This window comes from Scyliorhinus torazame, chromosome 29, assembly GCF_047496885.1.
Source record: "Scyliorhinus torazame isolate Kashiwa2021f chromosome 29, sScyTor2.1, whole genome shotgun sequence".
Taxonomy (NCBI): Eukaryota; Metazoa; Chordata; class Chondrichthyes; order Carcharhiniformes; family Scyliorhinidae; genus Scyliorhinus; species Scyliorhinus torazame.
This window is the reverse complement of record NC_092735.1, coordinates 404265-424503: the sequence shown is the minus strand read 5'-3', so window position 1 is coordinate 424503 and position 20239 is coordinate 404265. Positions and strand designations below refer to the sequence as shown.

General features: G+C 52.6%; 1 protein-coding gene across 1 annotated transcript in view; it reads left to right on the top strand.

Annotated features, from left to right (window-relative positions):
- LOC140404115 (peroxisomal membrane protein PMP34-like) overlaps window positions 1-20239 on the top strand; it is a 163864-nt gene that overhangs the window by 105699 nt on the left and 37926 nt on the right. The gene's annotated exons all lie outside the window — the stretch shown is intronic.

Here is a 20239-nt window from a genome sequence, read left to right as displayed (position 1 = left end):
CCAGCAGGGGACGCTAGGTGCCTGACCTGCTGCCTGCTCCATCTCCGGTTTCTGGCTCACTGCGTTTTTCCAGGTGTACGATGAATGTAGAAAATTTTAATCCAGGTTGTGTTATGTGTCCGTTGTAGTCAAGGGTTAAGAGGTTAATAGCTGTGTTGTCACTCATGGGGGGGGTCTGGGTCTGTTTTTAGTTGTGGTTTCAGCCCTGCCCTGTTTGTGTGTGTTTTGTTTTTAGTTTTTAGAGTTCTGCCCTGGGTTCTGAGGGAAGGAGTTGTGTTTCTCTGACTGAAAGCTTCTCTGCAAGGACATTGTGAATACCTCTGTAGGCCACTGAGTGTTAACCTTTTTAATAAATGGGAGTACCGGTGGTTTAAGAGATGCACGAGCTGGCTCTCGCTGCAATGCTCTACCTTCTGCCCCTTTTCTTAGTGCCACCGATTATTTTTCCTCCAAAACCCCGCAGTTATTGTAAAAGGATCTTGTGTCTGAAATGGCCCTAACCTTGAGGGTAAGGAGGCTGAGAGCAGAAGTTCTTCGGTGGAGTCTGAGGCCTCTCAAAGCTCACTGGAAGGTAAAATGTTCCGGATCGGGGTCTCCCCCCTTCAGTTGTGGCAGCGACTCAGCGACTGTGACCTCGGACCCTTCCCCACATAAGAACATAAGAACTAGGAGCAGGAGTCGGCCATCTGGCCCCTCGAGCCTGCTCCACCATTCAATGAGATCAGGGCTGATCTTTTTTGGACTCAGCTCCACTTTCCGGCCCGAACACCATATCCCCGAATCCGTTTATTCTTTAGAAAGGTATCTATCCTTATCTTAAAAATGTTTAAAGAAGGAGCCTCAACTGCTTCACTGGGCAAGGAATTCCAGAGATTCACAACCCTTTGGGTGAAGAAGTTCCTCCTACACTCCGTCCTAAATCTACTTCCCCTTATTTTGAGGCTATGACCCCTAGTTCTGCTTTCCCCGACCAGTGGAAACAACCTGCCCGCATCTATCCTATCTATTCCCTTCATAATTTTATATGTTTCAATAAGATCCCCCCCGCATCCTTCTAAACTCCAATGAGTACAGTCCCAGTCTACTCAACCTCGCGTCATAATCTAATCCCCTCAATTCTGGGATCAACCTAGTGAATCTCCTCTGCACTCCCTCCAGTGCCAATATGTACTTTCTCAGGTAAGGAGACCAAAATATTTTGTTGATTTGTAGCGAGGGTCTGCTGACCCCCCTCAAGATACATCCTGGAGGTTAGACCCAGCACTGTTAGTGGATCAGAAATTTGGGGAGCACAGGTCCACTGTCATTGAGGATTATATAAAATTTAACAAAACTTGAGTCAGTCTCACCTTCCACAATGTGAGAGGCCCTCGAGATGGTCCTTGGGGAGGAGGGGGAATGGACGGACGGACGGAGATTATGTCCAAAGAGCGCATTTGGTGAGGATAGCGAGGGTGGAGCAGCAGAGGTTGGCGGACTCCATTTTTGCGGAGACCACCAGTACTCACTTGATCCTCACGGAGTTACTGGCAAACAAGAAAACAGCTGCAGCCACAGTTTGAACTATTGTCGATTAGCAGAGCGCAAAGTCAATTGCGACACTCGAGGGACCCGTTTTCTGTATACCGGGAGACGGCCCGTCGACTTGTTCACCAGCTGGAACGGCAGGAGGCTGCTCGGCAGATCAGACAGATACCCAATTCGAGCGGTGACCTTGTCTCCACCTCTCCTCGCGTTAATGCAGTTTCTGAATCTTTTTACCGTGATCTTTATAGATCGGAGCCTCCTCTGGATGGATCGGTCACGTCTGACTTTTTGGACGGCCTACCTATCCGACTGTCGAGGCGGAGAGGGGCGGTGTGTTGGAATCCCCGTAACACTCTGGTGAAATTTTAAAATGTATTGGGTTGATGTGATCTGGCAACGTCCCAGGTCCGGATGGATTTCGATTGAATTCTATAAGAAGCTCTCAGAGCTGCTGGTGCCTTTAATTCTGGACATGTTCAATGATTCCCAGGGATCGCTGCCGTCCATCTTAAGCAGGCCTCTATCTCTCTGCTTCTTAAAGAGGGACAAATACCCGACAGAGTGCGGTTCGTTCCGTCCTACTTCACAGTTGAGCGCGGACCTCCCGCTCGTCACCACAGTGCTGACCCATCAGCTGGAGTCTTGCCTCCCAAATCTAACCTCGAAGGATCAGACGAGCTTCGTGAAGGGCTGACAATTGACGCCGCCTGTTAAACGTCCTTTTCCCCGCCTCGATGCCGAGAGGGAGGTGATTGTAGCTCTTGATGCTGAAAAGGAATTTGATAGGTTGAAGTGGGAGCATTTATTTGAGAGGCTTCGCTTTGGCCATAAATTTATTTCTTCGATTCGTCTTGTTGTATAAAGCCCACAAGTCCTGAACTCTGATTATTTTCCTTTGAACAGGGGTACGAGGCAGGGCGTCCACTGCCCCCCTCCTGTTTGCCCTGGCCATAGAGCTGCTCACTATAGCACTGACGTCCTGTGTTAGTGGAGGAGGATTAATCGGGGAAGGGTGTCCCTTGACGATTTACTTCTCCATATTACGGATCCAATATCCTCTGTGGACAAGATAATGACGTTACTTCGTACTTTTGGCTCCTTTTCTGGGCACAAGTTGAACTTAGACAAGAGTGAGATGTTTCCTGGTCAACTACCCTGGGAGGGGAGCCCAACTGGGGACGCTCCCTTTTCGCTAAGACCGCTTTCGCAATCTGGGGGTCCGGGTGGCCGGCAACTGGGTCTCTCTTCATTAATTAAACTTCAGGATGAAAACAGACTTGCCGAGGCGGGACCACTTCCACCTGTCCTTGGTGGGGACTGGTTTAGCTCAGTGGGCTTCTGATGCAGAGCGAGGCCAGCAGGGTGGGTTCAATTCCCGGACCTTCTGAGGTCCCGTCATCTCAATCTTCCCCCTCGCCTGAGATGTGGCGACCCTCAGGTTAATTCACCGCCAGTCAGCTCGCCCCCTCAAAGCAGCCGATAGTCAACTGGGACTCTGGCGACTTGACCTTATCCTTGGCCGGTAGGGTGTGCTCCCAAGATCTTTATTTTTCTCCTAAAATCCTTTTTTGTTAAGGTTAATAAATTAATGTCCTTCTTTATTTGGGCGAGTAGGACCCCCAGAATCCACTTTTTCGTAGAAAGTCGTCTGCTGCGGCCCGACCAGGGTTACGGGGATAGGGTGGAGGGTCGGTGCAGACTGGATGGGCCAAATGGCCTCCTTCTGCACTGTATGTTCTATGATACTGTTCTGGTTTATCCATCCCGGATCCACGTGGCAACAAATGGAAGCGAGCTCCTGCAATGCCTCTACTCGCCTCTACTCTCTGTGCAGTAGTTACTGCACCACTGCCTTTCTCTCGTTAGATTGTGCTCCAATCCACTGGTGGTCTCTGAGAATTTGGAAGCGGTTACGCAGCATTACAGAAGCTCCTTTCCCTGACTTCGCCAGTCTCCGTTATCAAGAATCACTGAGTGCTGAATTTGGTGCATTTGAGTGCAATAGTGAGAGTTTGGTGACTGAGGGAGTATAAGGGTTCATTTTTATCTAAAGTCAAGTCTTTCATTTATTTATTTAATTAACTTAAAAGTTGCTGTTTGGTTTAGAAGAAGGTGAATTTTCAATCAGCTTTAAACAGGCTTCTACTTGTAGGCACTTGCAGCTGGAGCTTGTTAATTAGTTAATTGGATTAGGCCAGTTTTACAGAGGCTAGATTCACAGTATAAAAGTGATCCCCTACAGTGCAGACTTTGTTTGCACTGAGTGCTGAATTTGGTGCATTTGAGTGCTGTAGTGAGAGTTTGGTGACTGAGGGAGTATAAGGGTTCATTTTTATCTAAAGTCAAGTCTTTCATTTATTTATTTAATTAACTTAAAAGTTGCTGTTTGGTTTAGACCTTTTATGGGGTCTCACTATTCTAATTTTTGTGTTTTGGTTTTCTTTTTTTATTATTTTTGTTTTTTTGGTGGTGTTTTTTCGTAGATTTATGACCTGCACGTTTATCTACACGTACAGGAGTAAAGCCAGCATCCGCACTGAGACTGGCGTGATGCTGGGTGGGAAAAACAAGCAAAAGAACATAAAGTAACTGATGGATAAAACAGAAGAGGGGAGTGCCCCGAAACAGCGAGTGGAGCACAGCCCAAAGAGAACGCCCCCCCCGCACCGGATGTCCGTAGATCAGGAGCGTGGGGCTGAAGTGCAAAGAAAACCTCAACAAGAACGCTGTCAAGAAACCAAAAAGGGAGAGCAGCCTGGGACAGACAACAGAAACGTGCTCCACGGTCTCCACCAGGCCGCAAAAGTGGCAGGTCTCTGGCAGAGCCGAGAAGTGATTTAGACGATAGTTGCACGGCCCTGCCATGCGCAGCTCGCTCCACCCCAGGTCCCCCAGTTTTATGGGGAGGACACCTCCGGTGGGGACCTCCGCCGCCGGAAGGCAATGAGGCCCGCCAAGGTCCGGGCGACGGGCGAGGACCAGGAGGTGGCGGGCCGTACAGGAAACCCCTCCGCGCAGTGCGAAAGGGCACGGAGGGTGTTTCCATGAGGCGGCTGGGGCTGTGGGGCACCAGCACCCGGGGATGGTTCCGGGGTTTGGGACCAATGTGGAATTCCGTCTGAGCAGGTGTCCACGCAGACGGGATGCCACCGCACAACCGCGCCGTCTCGAGTCCAAGTGTGCCCGCGGGGCCGAGCACGACCGTTTTGAGGCCTTGGATAGCATTGGCCGCGCATCGGACAGACACCGCTCCGCGCCTGGCAAGCTCGTAGGGTGTCATCCAGCCCGCCCCTCCGCCACCCAGCACGTCCCCGATCCTGGTCACCCCGGCATCCACAGCGCTCCGCTCCGCCAGCCACCTGAATGGATATTGGCGGAGGTGCGGATTCCTGAGCAGCGGCTCCCTTACGAGGGCCACTACTCCTGACGGGGGAGAGCTGCGGCGCGTGGCGACCATGGTCCAGACTTTGAGGAGGTCCTGGTACAAGACGGGCAGCGCCAACAAAGAGTTCCGAAGACCATTCCGGTCAACGAACAGGAGCTGCACGTCGTAGTTCAGGCCGTGGCACCTGGTGGAAGAAATCCGTCGCCAGGGCACCATCGTGGAGGAGGCTCAGCGTACAGGTAACGCTGCAGAGTCTGAGGGTGGAAAGTGGCAGTCTGGGTGCGGAGGCACACCAGCGCCTGACTGCCCTCCGCAATCGGGAGACTCCAGACCTCCGCAGCGACCCAGTGCAGTCGATTGTCCCGGAGGAACCAAAGCCGGGTTCTCTGGATGGTGTGACAAAGCCAGGGGGAGGAGTCAGTGACCAGCCGGGACCACAGCATGGAGGCGATCAGCTGGTTTATGACGAGAACTCGGCCCCTGTGGGACAGCACTCGGAGCCGTCCTGTCCAGCGTCCCAGGCCAGCGGTGACCTTGGTCTCCAGCTCCTGCCAGTTCGCCGGCCAGGCTCCCTCTGCCGGGCAAAGATGGACTCCCAGGTAGAGGCTGTTGATCCGACTCCAGCTGAAGGGCCCGAGCTCCTCCGGGAGGGGATCCATCTGCCACGGACTGACCAGGAGTCCGGAACGTTTAGCCCAGTTGATCCGTGCGGAAGACGCGGCGGAGTAGACAGCTTGGCTCTCTCGCATCCTCCACAGGTCACCGGGGTCAGTGAACATGATGAACACGTCATCAGCGTCCACCGAGAGGACCACCCCCCCGTCCGGCTCGCGCAGAACCAGCCCCGTGAACCTCCTCCGCAGGAGGCACAGGAAAGGCTCCAGGCACAGGGAGTAAAGTTGGCCAGACAGGGGGCAGCCCTGACGCACTCCTCTCCCAAAGCGAAGGGGCGCCGTCAGGGACAGGTTAACCTTAATCAGACTCTCCGAGGCGGCGGACAGTAATCGGATCCGGGCGACGAGTCCGTCCCGAACCTGAAAGCTCTCAGAGTCCCGAGCAAATACTCGTGCCCCACCCTGTCGAACGCCTTCTGCTGGTCAAGAGACAGGAAGGCGCTCAACATACCAGTCCTCTGGGTGGAATGAATTATGTCCTGGACCAGATGGATGTTATCGTAAATGGTGCGGTCCGGGACTGTGTAGGACTGGTCAGGGTGGATCATGTGGTCCAGCTCGGGGCCAAGGCGTAAAGACAGCACCTTGGCAAAGATTTTATAGTCCGTGCTGAGGGGGGAGACCGGTCGCCAGTTTTTGAGTAGGCGGAGAACCCCCTTCTTGGGCAGCAGGGCAATGACTGCCCTGCGCCACGAAAGGGGCATCTCCCCGGTCGCAATACATTCCCCCAGGACCCCCGCATAGTCGCTCCCCAGGACGTCCCAGCACGCCCTGAAGAACTCTATGATCAGCCTGTCCAGCCCTGGGGTTTTGCCCCGTGACTAGCTGTCCAGGGCACCGGTCAGCTCTTGGAGGTTGATGATTTGATCGAGCCTCCCGGCGCCCTCCGGGCCCACCTGCGGCAGGTCCTCCCACAGAACTCTGCAAGCGTCCTCGCTGGACGGATCCGGAGAGAAGACGTCAGAATACAAGTCCCTAATCAGGGTCCTGACCCCCTCCGGATCCGAGACGAGGGACCGGTCGTCGGCCAGCAACGGAGAAACCTGCCGACGGGCCCCGCGTCCTCTTCCCAGCGAGTTGAAGAAGGGGGAGCCGCGGTCCATGTCCGTCAGGAGACGGATCCGCGACCTCACGTACGCGCCGCGGGACCCGGCAAGTTGCAGTTCCCGCAGTGCGCCCCTCTTCTCCCTGTTCACCAGCCCCAGGGCCGGGCCTCATCGGGCTGAACGAGACGTGACTCCAGATCGAAGACTTCCTCAGCAATGTGGCGATAGTGGAGTTCCGCCCCGCCGAAGACCCCTTCGTGTACCCCTGACAATACGCGGACGTGAGTCTTACCCACGGCCCACCGTAGCCTCAAGGAGGGGAAGCCACCCCGCTTCCTTCTCCAGCCGGCCCAGAAACGGCGGAACGAGTCCAGGAACCGCTCGTCCTCCAGCAGCAGGTTGTTAAAGTGCCAGTACGCGGACCGTGTCTGAGCGCGGGACGGGGCGAGACCCCCCAACACCAGGTGGTGATCCGAGCATGGCACCTGCTCCATGGAGGCCGTCGGATCGCTGGGCAAGTACGTCTTGGAAATATAAAGACGGTCGATTCTGGACGCACTAAACGGGGGCCGCACAGAGGTGCGCACCCGCAATTCAGGATGGAGAGTCCGCCAGACATCCACAAGTCGAAGGACCTAACCAGGTCCCTCAACTTCACCACCGCCGGTGAGCTGCGCTGGACTCCTTGACGGTCCTTGTCTTGGAGGGTGCAATTAAAATCCCCTCCGAGGACGATGCACTCGCCCACCGGGATGGTGCCTAGAAGAGTGGACACTTTTTCGTAGAAAGTCGCCTGCTGCGGCCCGACCAGGGGAGCGTAGACCTTCACAAAGTGAATCACCGCTGCCCCGTCACGGACTGTTCAGTGCAACAGACGGCCTGGCACCGGCTCCTTGACCCCCAAGTCCTCCGGCTGAAAATGTGGAGCCAACAAGATAGCCACCCCGCACGAACGTGGGGCCAGGTGACTCATGAAGACTCCTCCTTGTCACTCCAGGGTCCACTGAGCTTCGTCACCGGATGGCCTGGGTTTCCTGCAGGAAGCACACCCTGTACTTTCCGTCCCGAAGGATAGAGAAGAGCTGGAAACGGCGATGTGCGTTCTTGCTGCCGTTGATGTTGAGGCTGGCTATGGTTACCTCCATGTCAGTAGTGGTGTGTATCCGTCACCGACACCTCAGTGCACAGAGGGAGTGGAGGTTCAACGCCCCCTCCAGTCCCTCAGGAGCCCCGCGAGGAAGAGAACAGCTTGGCGCTGCTCCCGCTGGTCCTGATCGAAATCCCGGGCCCCTCTGGCATAGCCGCGAGCGGACTCGAGGAGCAGCTGCAGATTTCCCCAGCTGTCCAGGGCCAGCCGCACGCAGTCCCGGTGACCGTGATGCTTTTTCAGAAATGCTCGGAGTTCCCCTGAGGGGATGAGGTGGAGAAGGTAGTCAAGAAGGCATACGGCATGCTTGCCTTCATTGGCCGGGGCATTGAGTATAAGAATTGGCAAGTCATGTTGCAGCTGTATAGAACCTTAGTTAGGCCACACTTGGAGTATAGTGTTCAATTCTGGTCGCCACACTACCAGAAGGATGTGGAGGCTTTAGAGAGGGTGCAGAAGAGATTTACCAGAATGTTGCCTGGTATGGAGGGCATAAGCTATGAGGAGCGATTGAATAAACTCGGTTTGTTCTCACTGGAACGAAGGAGGTTGAGGGGCGACCTGATAGAGGTATACAAAATTATGAGGGGCATAGACAGAGTGGATAGTCAGAGGCTTTTCCCCAGGGTAGAGGGGTCAATTACTAGGGGGCATAGGTTTAAGGTGAGAGGGGCAAAGTTTAGAGTAGATGTACGAGGCAAGTTTTTTACGCAGAGGGTAGTGGGTGCCTGGAACTCGCTACCGGAGGAGGTAGTGGAGGCAGGGACGATAGGGACATTTAAGGGGCATCTTGACAAATATATGAATAGGATGGGAATAGAAGGATACGGACCCAGGAAGTGTAGAAGATTGTAGTTTAGTCGGGCAGTATGGTCGGCGCAGGCTTGGAGGGCCGAAGGGCCTGTTCCTGTGCTGTACATTTCTTTGTTCTTTGTTGTTCTTTGACTCGGTGCCGGGTGTGAGGGCGCCCTCTGCCTCGCTGCAGAGAGCGTCTAAATCCTCCTCCTCACCCGTCACCGAGCAGCCTTCCTCCTCCGAGCGGTCACCACCTGAGCCCGAGCCCCCGCCACATTCCATGTGGCGGGCAACACGGGCCCACCGGCTCGCCCTAGGCCTGAGTCGATCCCACCCCCACCGTCCTCACACGGGTCCCTCGCAGGCTCCCCCCGCGACTCAGGGCCCGTGGGTGGCGGAGGCTTCAACCCCACCCCCACCGTCGATGCCGGGCCCTCGGAGAGACCCAGGAAAACCCCCGGGAACAGCTCCGGGATGGAACCTGGGCTCCCTGGCATCGTTTGCACGGTTGTGGTGAGCAGGAAGCCTTCCTCGCCGTCGCCCACGACCTGAATATATTGGGGCCCCGGTGGCTGCCGCCGGCCCCCGGCGATGAACAAAAGGAGATGACCGGGGACTAAAACTCCACCGGGCGGAACGAGCCCTCGGGGGTCACGTCTCCGCCCGGCCCCGGGTCTCCCTGCTCGGGGGACGACGGCAGCTCAGACGCCTGGGCAGCCTTGGAGACCGCCCTGGCTTTCTTTCTAACGGGGCTGGGCATCAGGGTGATGGGAATAGACACCGGAGACACCCAACCCCGCTCGCCCAGGGAGGGGGCAGCGAGACCCACCACCTCCTCCGGCTCGGACAGGCGACACCCGCGGGGCACAGTCCCATCGTGCTGCAGGGCCTCCACCGCTGGAGGGCCCTCGGCAGCATCACCCCCCCCCCTCCGCATCGCCCAGCCCCTGGGGCCGTGCTGAGGCCGGTGCAGCCTCCAGCTCGGGGCCAAACACAGGCTCCCCACCGCTCCCCGGAGCCCGAGTGGTGGTCTCCCCGGGCCCCTCGTGTTGTTCTGAGGCAGCGGTAACCCGAGGTGAGGCTGCGGCCTTGGGATTGGTTGAAACGGGCACGGGGTCAGTACCCGTGATCAGGTCCCCCCTCAAGCTCCGTCTTTCCAACGAAAACAATCCTAATCTACTCAACCTTTCTTCATAGCTAGCACCCTCCATACCAGGCAACATCCTGGTGAACCTCCTCTGCACCCTCTCTAAAGCATCCACATCCTTCTGGTAATGTGGCGACCAGAACTGCTCGCAGTATTCCAAATGTGGCCTAACCAAAGTCCTATACAACTGTAACATGACCTGCCGACTCTTGTACTCAATACCCCGTCCAATGAAGGCAAGCATGCTGTATGCCTTCTTGACCACTCTATCGACCTGCGTTGCCACCTTCAGGGTACAATGGACCTGAACTCCCAGATCTCTCTGTACATCAATTTTCCCCAGGACTCTTCCATTGACCGTATAGTCCGCTCTTGAATTAGATCTTCCAAATGCATCACCTCGCATTTGCCTGGATTGAACTCCATCTGCCATTTCTCTGCCCAACTCTCCAATCTATCTATATTTTGCTGTATTCTCTGACAGTCCTCCTCGCTATCTGCAACTCCACCAATCTTAGTATCATCTGCAAACTTGCTAATCAGACCACCTATACCTTCGTCCAGATCATTTATGTACATCACAAACAACAGTGGTCCGAGCACGGATCGCTGTGGAACACCACTAGTCACCTTTCTCCATTTTGAGACACTCCCTTCCACCACTACTCTCTGTCTCCTGTTGCCCAGCCAGTTCTTTATCCATCTAGCTTGTACACCCCGAACCCCATACAACTTCACTTTTTCCATCAACCTGCCATGGGAAACTTTATCAAACGCCTTACTGAAGTCCATGTATATGACATCTACAGCCCTTCCCTCATCAATTAACGTTGTCACTTCCTCAAAGAATTGTATTAGGTTTGTAAGACATGACCTTCCCTGCACAAAATCATGCTGCCTATCATTGATAAGTCTATTTTCTTCCAAATGTGAATACATCCTATCCCTCAGTATCTTCTCCAACAGTTTGCCTACCACTGACGTCAAGCTCACAGTCTATAATTCCCTGGATTATCCCTGCTATCCTTCTTAAACAAAGGGACAACATTAGCAATTCTCCAGTCCTCTGGGAACTCGCCCGTGCTCAAGGATGCTGCAAAGATATCTGTTAAGGCCCCAGCTATTTCGTCCCTCGCTTCCCTCAGTAACCTGGGATAGATCCCATCCGGACCTGGGGACTTGTCCACTTGAATGCCTTTTAGAATACCCAAAACGTCCCCCTTCCTTATGCCGACTTGACCTAGAGTATTTAAAAATCCATCCCTAGCCTCAACATCCGTCATGTCCCTCTCCTTGGTGAATACCAATGCAAAGTACTCATTAAGAATCTCACCCATTTCCTCTGACTCCACGCATAAATTCCCTCTTTTGTCTTTGAGTGGGCCAATCCTTTCTCTAGTTACCCTCTTGCTCCTTGTATACGAATAAAAGGCTTTGGGATTTTCCTTAACCCTGTTAGCCAAAGATATTTCATGACCCCTTTTAGCCCTCTTTATTGCGCGTTTGAGATTTGTCCTACTTTCCCGATATTCCTCCAAAGCTTCATCAGTTTTAAGTCGCCTAGATCTTATGTATGCTTCCTTTTTCATCTTGGCTAGTCTCACAATTCCACCCGTCATCCATGGTTCCCTAATCTTGCCATTTCTATCCCTCATTTTCACAGGGACATGTCTGTCCTGCACTCTAATCATCCTTTCCTTCAAAGACTCCCACATTTCAAATGTGGATTTACCCTTAAACAGCTGCTCCCAATCCACATTCCCTAGCTTCTGCCGAATTTTGTTGAACTTGGCCTTTCCCCAATTTAGCACTCTTTCTTTAGGACCACTCTCTTCTTTGTCCATGAGTATTCTAAAACTTACGAAATTGCGATCGCTATTCCCAAATTAATCACCGACTGAATCTTCAACCACCTGGCCGGGATCATTCCCCAATACCAGGTCAAGTATGGCCCCTTCCCGAGTTGGACTATTTACATACTGCTCTAAAAAACTAGGAGAAGTAGATTTAGGACTGAGTTTAGGAGGAACTTCTTCACCCAAAGGGTTGTGAATCTATGGAATTCCTTGCCCAGTGAAGCAGTAGAGGCTCCTTCATTAAATGTTTTTAAGATAAAGATAGATCATTTATTGAAGAATAAAGGGATTCAGGGTTATGGTGTTCGGTTGGAAAGTGGAGCTGAGTCCACAAAAGATCAGCCATGATCTCATAGAATGGTGGAGCAGGCTCGAGGGGCCAGTTGGCCGACTCCTGCTCCTAGTTCGTATGTTCTTATGATGTTGGGCATTTTGAAAAACTTGAGGATAGATAAGTCCCCCGGGCCTGACGGGATATAGAACATACAACATAGAACGATACAGCGCAGTACAGGCCCTTCGGCCCACGATGTTGCACCGAAACAAAAGCCATCTAACCTACACTATGCCATTATCATCCATATGCTTATCCAATAAACTTTTAAATGCCCTCAATGTTGGCGAGTTCACTACTGTAGCAGGTAGGGTATTCCACGGCCTCACCACTCTTTGCGTAAAGAACCTACCTCTGACCTCTGTCCTATATCTATTACCCCTCAGTTTAACGCTATGTCCCCTCGTGCCAGCCATTTCCATCTGCGGGAGAAGGCTCTCACTGTCCACCCTATCTAACCCCCTAATCATTTTGTATGCCTCTATTAAGTCTCCTCTTAACCTTCTTCTCTCCAACGAAAACAACCTCAAGTCCATCAGCCTTTCCTCATAAGATTTTCCCTCCATACCAGGCAACATCCTGGTAAATCTCCTCCGCACCTGCTCCAAAGCCTCCACGTCCTTCCTATAATGCGGTGACCAGAACTGTACGCAATACTCCAAATGCGGCCGTACCAGAGTTTTGTACAGCTGCAACATGACCTCCTGACTCCGGAACACAATCCCTCTACCAATAAAGGCCAACACTCCATCGGCCTTCTTCACAACCCTATCAACCTGGGTGGCAACTTTCAGGGATCTATGTACATGGACACCTAGATCCCTCTGCTCATCCACACTTCCAAGAACTTTACCATTAGCCAAATATTCCGCATTCCTGTTATTCCTTCCAAAGTGAATCACCTCACACTTCTCTACATTAAACTCCATTTGCCACCTCTCAGCCCAGCTCTGCAGCTTATCTATGTCCCTCTGTAACCTGCTACATCCTTCCTCACTGTCGACAACACCACCGATTTTAGTGTCGTCTGCAAATTTACTCACCCACCCTTCTGCGCCTTCCTCTCGGTCATTGATAAAAATGACAAACAGCAACGGCCCCAGAACAGATCCTTGTGGTACGCCACTTGTAACTGAACTCCATTCTGAACATTTCCCATCAACCACCACCCTCTGTCTTCTTTCAGCTAGCCAATTTCTGATCCACATCTCTAAATCACCCTCAATCCCCAGCCTCCGTATTTTCTGTAATAGCCTACTGTGGGGAACCTTATCAAACGCTTTACTGAAATCCATATACACCACATCAACTGCTCTACCCTCGTCTACCTGTTCAGTCACCTTCTCAAAGAACTCGATAAGGTTTGTGAGGCATGACCTACCCTTCACAAAGCCATGCTGACTATCCCTGATCATATTATTCCTATCTAGATGATTATAAATCTTGTCTCTTATAATCCCCTCCAAGACTTTACCCACTACAGACGTGAGGCTCACCGGTCTATTGTTGCCGGGGTTGTCTCTGCTCCCCTTTTTGAACAAAGGGACCACATTTGCTATCCTCCAGTCCTCTGGCACTATTCCTGTAGCCAATGATGACATAAAAATCAAAGCCAAAGGTCCAGCAATCTCTTCCCTGGCCTCCCAGAGAATCCTAGGATAAATCCCATCAGGCCCCGGGGACTTATCTATTTTCAGCCTGTCCAGAATTGCCAACACCTCTTCCCTACGTACCTCAATGCCATCTATTCTAATAGCCTGGGTCTCAGCATTCTCCTCCACAACATAATCTTTTTCCTGAGTGAATACTGACGAAAAATATTCATTTAGTATCTCGCCTATCTCTTCAGACTCCACACACAATTTCCCATCCCTGTCCTTGACTGGTCCTACTCTTACCCTAGTCATTCGCTTATTCCTGACATACCTATAGAAAGCAGGTTTTCCTTGATCCTACCTGCCAAATACTTCTCATGTCCCCTCCTTGCTCGTCTTAGCTCTCTCTTTAGATCCTTCCTCGCTACCTTGTAACTATCCATCGCCCCAACTGAAACTTCACACCTCATCTTCACATAGGCCTCCTTCTTCCTCTTAACAAGAGATTCCACTTCTTTGGTAAACCACGGTTCCCTCGCTCTAAGCCTTCCTCCCTGCCTGACCGGTACATACTTATCAAGAACACGCAGTAGCTGATCCTTGAACAAGCTCCACTTATCCAGTGTGCCCAACACTTGCAGTCTACTTCACCAACCTTTCCCCCCAAGTCACGTCTAATGGCATCATAATTGCCCTTCCCCCAGCTATAACTCTTGCCCTGCGGTGTATACTTATCCATTTCCATCACTAACGTAAACGTCACCAAATTGTGGTCACTGTCCCCAAAGTGCTCTCCTACCTCCAAATCCAACACCTGGCCAGGTTCATTACCCAAAACCAAATCCAACGTGGCCTCGCCTCTTGTTGGCCTGTCAACATATTGTGTCAGGAAACCCTCCTGCACACACTGTACAAAAAACGACCCATCTAATGTACTCGAACTATATCTTTTCCAGTCAATATTTGGAAAGTTAAAGTCTCCCATAATAACTACCATGTTACTTTCGCTCTTATCCAGGATCATCCTCGCCATCCTTTCCTCTACATCCCTAGAACTATTTGGGGGCCTAGAGAAGACTCCCAACAGTGTGACCTCTCCTTTCATGTTTCTAACCTCAGCCCATACTACCTCGGAAGATGAGTCCCCATCTAGCATCCTCTCCGCCACCGTAATACTGCTCTTGACTAGCAGCGCCACACCTCCCCCTCTTTTGCCTCCTTCTCTGAGCTTACTAAAACGCCTAAACCCCGGAACCTGCAACATCCATTCCTGTCCCTGCTCTATCCATGTCTCCGAAATGGCCACAACATCGAAGTCCCAGGTACCAACCCATGCTGCCAGTTCCCCTACCTTATTTCGTATACTCCTGGCATTGAAGTAGACACACTTCAAACCACCTACCTGCACACTGGCCCCCTCCTGCGACGTCAAATCTGTGCTCCTGACCTCTATACTCTCATTCTCCCGTACCCTAAAACTACAATCCAGGTTCCCATGCCCCTGCTGCATTAGTTTAAACCCCCCCAGAGAGCACTAACAAATCTCCTCCCCAAAATATTTGTGCCCCTCAGGTTCAGATGTAGACCATCCTGTCTGTAGAGGTCCCACCTTCCCCAGAAAGAGCTCCAGTTATCCAGAAATCTGAATCCCTCCCGCCTGCACCATCCCTGTAGCCACGTGTTTAATTGCTCTCTCTCCCTATTCCTCATCTCATTATCACGTGGCACGGGCAACAACCCAGAGATAACAACTCTGTTTGTTCTAGTTCTGAGCTTCCATCCTAGCTCCCTGAAAGCCTGCCTGACATCCTTGTCCCCTTTCCTACCTATGTCGTTAGTGCCAATGTGGACCACGACTTGGGGCTGCTCCTCCTCCCCCTTAAGGACCCAGAAAACACGATCCGAGACATCACGTACCCTTGCACCTGGGAGGCAACATACCAAACGTGAGTGTCTCACGCTCCCACAAAATCTCCTATCTGTGCCCCTGACTATCGAGTCCCCAATTACTAATGCTCTGCTCCTCTCCCCCCTTCCCTTCTGAGCAACAGGGACACACTCCGTGCCAGAGGCCCGTACCCCATGGCTTACCCCTGGTAAGTCCCCCCCCCCACAAGTATCCAAAGCGGTGTACTTTTTTCTCAGGGGAACGACCGCAGGGGATCCCTGCACTGACTGCTTCTTCCCAGTCCCTCTTACAGTTACCCATCTATCTCCAATCTTTGGTGTAACTAATTCCCTGAAGCTGCTATCTATGACCCCCTCTGCCTCCTGAATGATCCGAAGTTCTTCCAACTCCAGCTCCAGTTCCCTAACTCGGTCTTGGAGGAGCTGGAGATGGCAGCACTTCCTGCAGGTAAAATCAGCAGGGACACTAACTGCATCCCTCACCTCAAACATCCTGCAGGAGGAACATTGCACTCCCTTCCCTGCCATTCCTCTAACTTTCAATCAAGATCTGGCTAACAACTAAATTAAAAAAAAAAATAATAATAATAATATAATATGGTACTTACCTCAGACCAATGGGTTTTATTATTAGGTTAGAGGAGGAGGGCGGGTGGGAGACACTACACGTGTAGTGTCTCGGGTTTCCTCTCCACCAGAATTTATTGGTGAGGGACTTCCCAGAAGTCCGCGGGTCGAACTTCCTGTTCCCGCCTTAAAAAATATAAAATTAAAAAACAATACAACAGCAGCAAAGAGGGACAGAAACGGGACCAGGTAAGTGTTCACTTAAATACTCACCCAGCAGCTGCCCCCGCACTCAGCTCCCGCTGAAACTCCCAAGAGATGCTCCTGTAAGGTAAGTTACTTTAAACTTCAATACTCACCCAGCAGCAGCCCCCGCACTCAGCTCCCGCTGAAACTCCAAGATATATCCAAGGATTCTATGGGAAGCAAGAGATGAAATTGCAGAGCCGTTGGCAATGATCTTTTCATCCTCACTGTCAACAGGGGTGGTACCAGGGGATTGGAGAGTGGCGAATGTCGTGCCCCTGTTCAAAAAAGGGACTAGGGATAACCCTGGGAATTACAGGCCAGTTAGTCTTACTTCGGTGGTAGGCAATGTCATGTGAGAGTACCTTTAAGACATGGATATTTAAGCAATGTACCTTTAAGAATACAGTGATGTAGTGGAGCTGGAGTTAGGAGAGGAGAGGGATCAGCGCCCGCTGTGGCGACTACATGTGGGATTATTGGCGGATGAGGTGGTGTGCGGTAGGGTGCGGGGGTGCATTGAGAGATTCTTGGAGGTCAATGACAATGGAGAGGTGCAGGTGGGGGTAGTCTGGGAGGCGTTGAAGGCTGAGTCAGGGGAGAGTTAATCTCCATTAGGGCCCACAGGGAGAAGAGAGAGGGCAGGGAGAGGGAGAGGTTGGTGGGGGAGATCTTAAGGGTGGACAGGAGATATGTAGAGGCCCCCGAGGAGGGACTACTCAGGGAGCGGCGAAGCCTCCAGACGGAGTTTGACTTGTTGACCACAGGGAAAGCAGAGGCACAGTGGAGGAAAGCACAGGGGGCGACGTACGAATATGGGGAGAAGGCGAGCCGGATGCTGGCACATCAGCTCCGTAAGAGGATGGCAGCGAGGGAGATAGGTGGAGTTAAGGATAGCGGGGGGAATGCGGTGCGGAGTGCAGTGAGAGTAAATGAGGTATTCAAGGACTTCTACGGGGATCTGTACAGGTCTGAGCCCCCAGTGGGGGAAGAGGGGATGCAACGATTTTTGGATCAACTGAGGTTCCCGAGGGTGGAGGAGCAGGAGGTGGCTGGTTTAGGGGCGGCAATTGGGCTGGAGGAGCTGGTTAAAGGATTGGGGAATGTGCAGGCGGGGAAGGCCCCGGGGCCAGATGGGTTCCCGGTCGAGTTTTACAGGACCTGCTAGGCCCGTTACTAGTGAGGACTTTCAATGAGGCAAGGGAGGGGGGTGACCCTGCCCACGACAATGTCCGGGGCGCTGATCTCTCTGATCCTGAATCGGGACAAGGACCCACTTCAATGTGGTCGTACAGACCGATCTCGCTCCTCAATGTGGACGCTAACTTGCTGGCAAAAGTGCTGGCTACGAGAATTGAGGACTGTGTCCCGGGGGTGATTCATGAGGACCAGACGGGATTTGTAAAGGGTAGGGAGCTAAACACTAATGTGCGGAGGCTCCTCAACGTGATTATGATGCCGTCGGTGGAGGGAGAGGCGGAGATAGTGGCAGCTATGGACGCGGAGAAGGCCTTCGACCGGGTGGAGTGGGAGTATCTTTGGGAAGTGTTGCGGAGGTTTGGGTTCGGCGAGGGGTTTATCAGCTGGGTCAGATTGCTATACAGAGCCCCGGTGGCGAGTGTGGCTACGAATCGGCGGAGGTCGGAATACTTTCGGTTGTACCGAGGGACGAGGCAGGGGTGCCCCCTGTCCCCCTTGTTGTTTGCATTGGCAATTGAGCCTTTGGCCATGGCACTGAGGGAGTCCAGGAAATGGAGGGGTTGGTCCGAGGGGGAGAGGAACATCGGATGTCGCTGTATGCGGACGACCTGTTGCTGTGTGTGGCAGATCCAGTGGAGGGGATGGTGGAGGTCATGCGGATCCTAAGGGAGTTTGGGGACTTCTCAGGGTATAAGCTCAATGTAGGGAAAAGTGAGCTCTTTGTGGAGCATCCAGGGGACCAGTGAAGAGGGATAGACGACCTACCGTTGAGGAGGGCGGAAAGGAGCTTTCGGTACTTGGGGATCCAGGTGGCTGGGAGCTGGGGGGCCCTGCACAAGCTCAATTTGACACGGTTGGTGGAGCAGATGGAGGAGGATTTCAAAAGATGGGATGTGTTGCCACTCTCGCTAGCGGGCAGGGTGCAGTCGGTTAAAATGATGGTCCTCCCGAGGTTTCTCTTTGTGTTCCAGTGCCTTCCCATTGTGATAACCAAGGCCTTTTTCAAACGGGTAGGTAGGAGCATCATGGGTTTCGTGTGGGAAAATAAGACCCCGAGGGTAAAGAGGGTGTTTCTGGAGCGTACCAGGGACAGGGGAGGGCTGGCGCTGCCGATTCTGGGCGGCTATTATTGGGCAGCTAATGTGGCGATGATCCGTAAGTGGGTAATAGAGGGAGAGGGGGCAGCGTGGAAGAGGTTGGAGATGGCGTCCTGCAGGGGCACGAGCCTGAGGGCGCTGGTGACGGCACCGCTGCCGCTCTCGCCGACAAGGTACACCACGAGTCTGGTGGTGGCGGCAACGTTGAAGATCTGGGGGCAGTGGAGACGAAATGGGGGAGCGATGGGCGCCTCGGTTTGGTCTCCGATTCGGGAGAACCATCGGTTCATCCCGGGAAGGATGGATGGGGGGTTTCGGAGCTGGCATCGGGCAGGGATCAGAAGAATGGGGACCTGTTTATAGATGGGACATTTGCGATCCTAGGGGCGCTGGAGGAGAAGTTTGGGTTACCCCCGGCAAATGCGTTCAGGTATATGCAAGTGAGGGCGTTTGTGAGTCGGCAGGTGAGGGAATTCCCGTTGCTCCCGGCACAGGGGATTCAGGACAGGGTGATTTTGGGTGTATGGGTTGGAGAAGGCAAGGTTTTGGCGATCTATCAGGAGATGAAAGAAGAGGAGGAGGCCTCGGTGGAGGAGTTAAAGGGCAAGTGGGAGGAGGAGATTGATGAGGGTCTGTGGGCTGATGCCCTGAGTAGGGTTAATTCCTCTTCCTCTTGCGCCAGGCTCAGCCTAAAACAATTCAAGGTTACTCACAGAGCGCGTATGACAGGGACGAGGTTGAGTAGCTTCTTTGGGATGGAGGACAGATGTGGGAGGTGCTCGGGAAGCCCGGCGAATCACACCCACATGTTCTGGTCGTGCCCGGCACTGGATGGGTTCTGGAGGGGTTTCGTGAGGACTATGTCTAAGGTGGTGGAAGTCCAGGTCAAGCCGAGTTGGGGGTTGGCACTATTTGGGGTGACGGACGAGCCGGGAGTGCAGGAGGCGAAAGAGGCCGGTATCCTGGCCTTTGCGTCCCTGGTAGCCCGGCGGAGGTTCTTGCTATTATGGAAAGATGCGAAGCCTCCCAGTGTGGAAGCCTGGATAAATGACATGGCAGAGTTCATTAAGCTGGAGCGGATAAAGTTTGCCTTACGAGGGTCTGTGCAGGGGTTCTTCAGGCGGTGGCAACCGTTCCTAGACTATCTCGCGGAGCGTTAGGAGGAGGTCAGCAGCAGCAGCAACCCAAGGGTGGGGGGTCTCTTTTGGGTAGGGTATCTGGGTGGGTGGGGGGGGGCTTCCCCAAGCGTACTTTTGAATGTCATATGAGGGGGATACTATATACGGGGGAAACCCAATGTATAAGTTTTGTATTATTTTTGATTGTTGTGTTTGTGTTCTTTTTCCCTTTTGTTGTGGGGGGGGTTTGTTTGTTAAAAATTTTGTTGGAAAAACCTGAATGAACATATTTTTAAGAAAAGAATACAGTGATGTCAGAGAGTGGGTGGGGCTGAGCTCAGGTCAGCCATTTTGCAGTTTAGTTTTGCAGTTTTGGAGGAAAAGAGCTGTGTGTGTGTCTGTGTTTGCAGTGAGCTGGATTTGCTGTGATCTCTGCCATGAAAGACTATCTCTGGATCATTTGGGTGATTTAAACTCATAATTGTAAAGCCTTTAACCTGATGTGATTCTGTTTAAAGGTGTTATGTCTCTTGGAAGTTTGAAGGAACATTTCAAGGAATTATTTACTGTTGCAATATTTTCTGAGTTCTCTTTGAA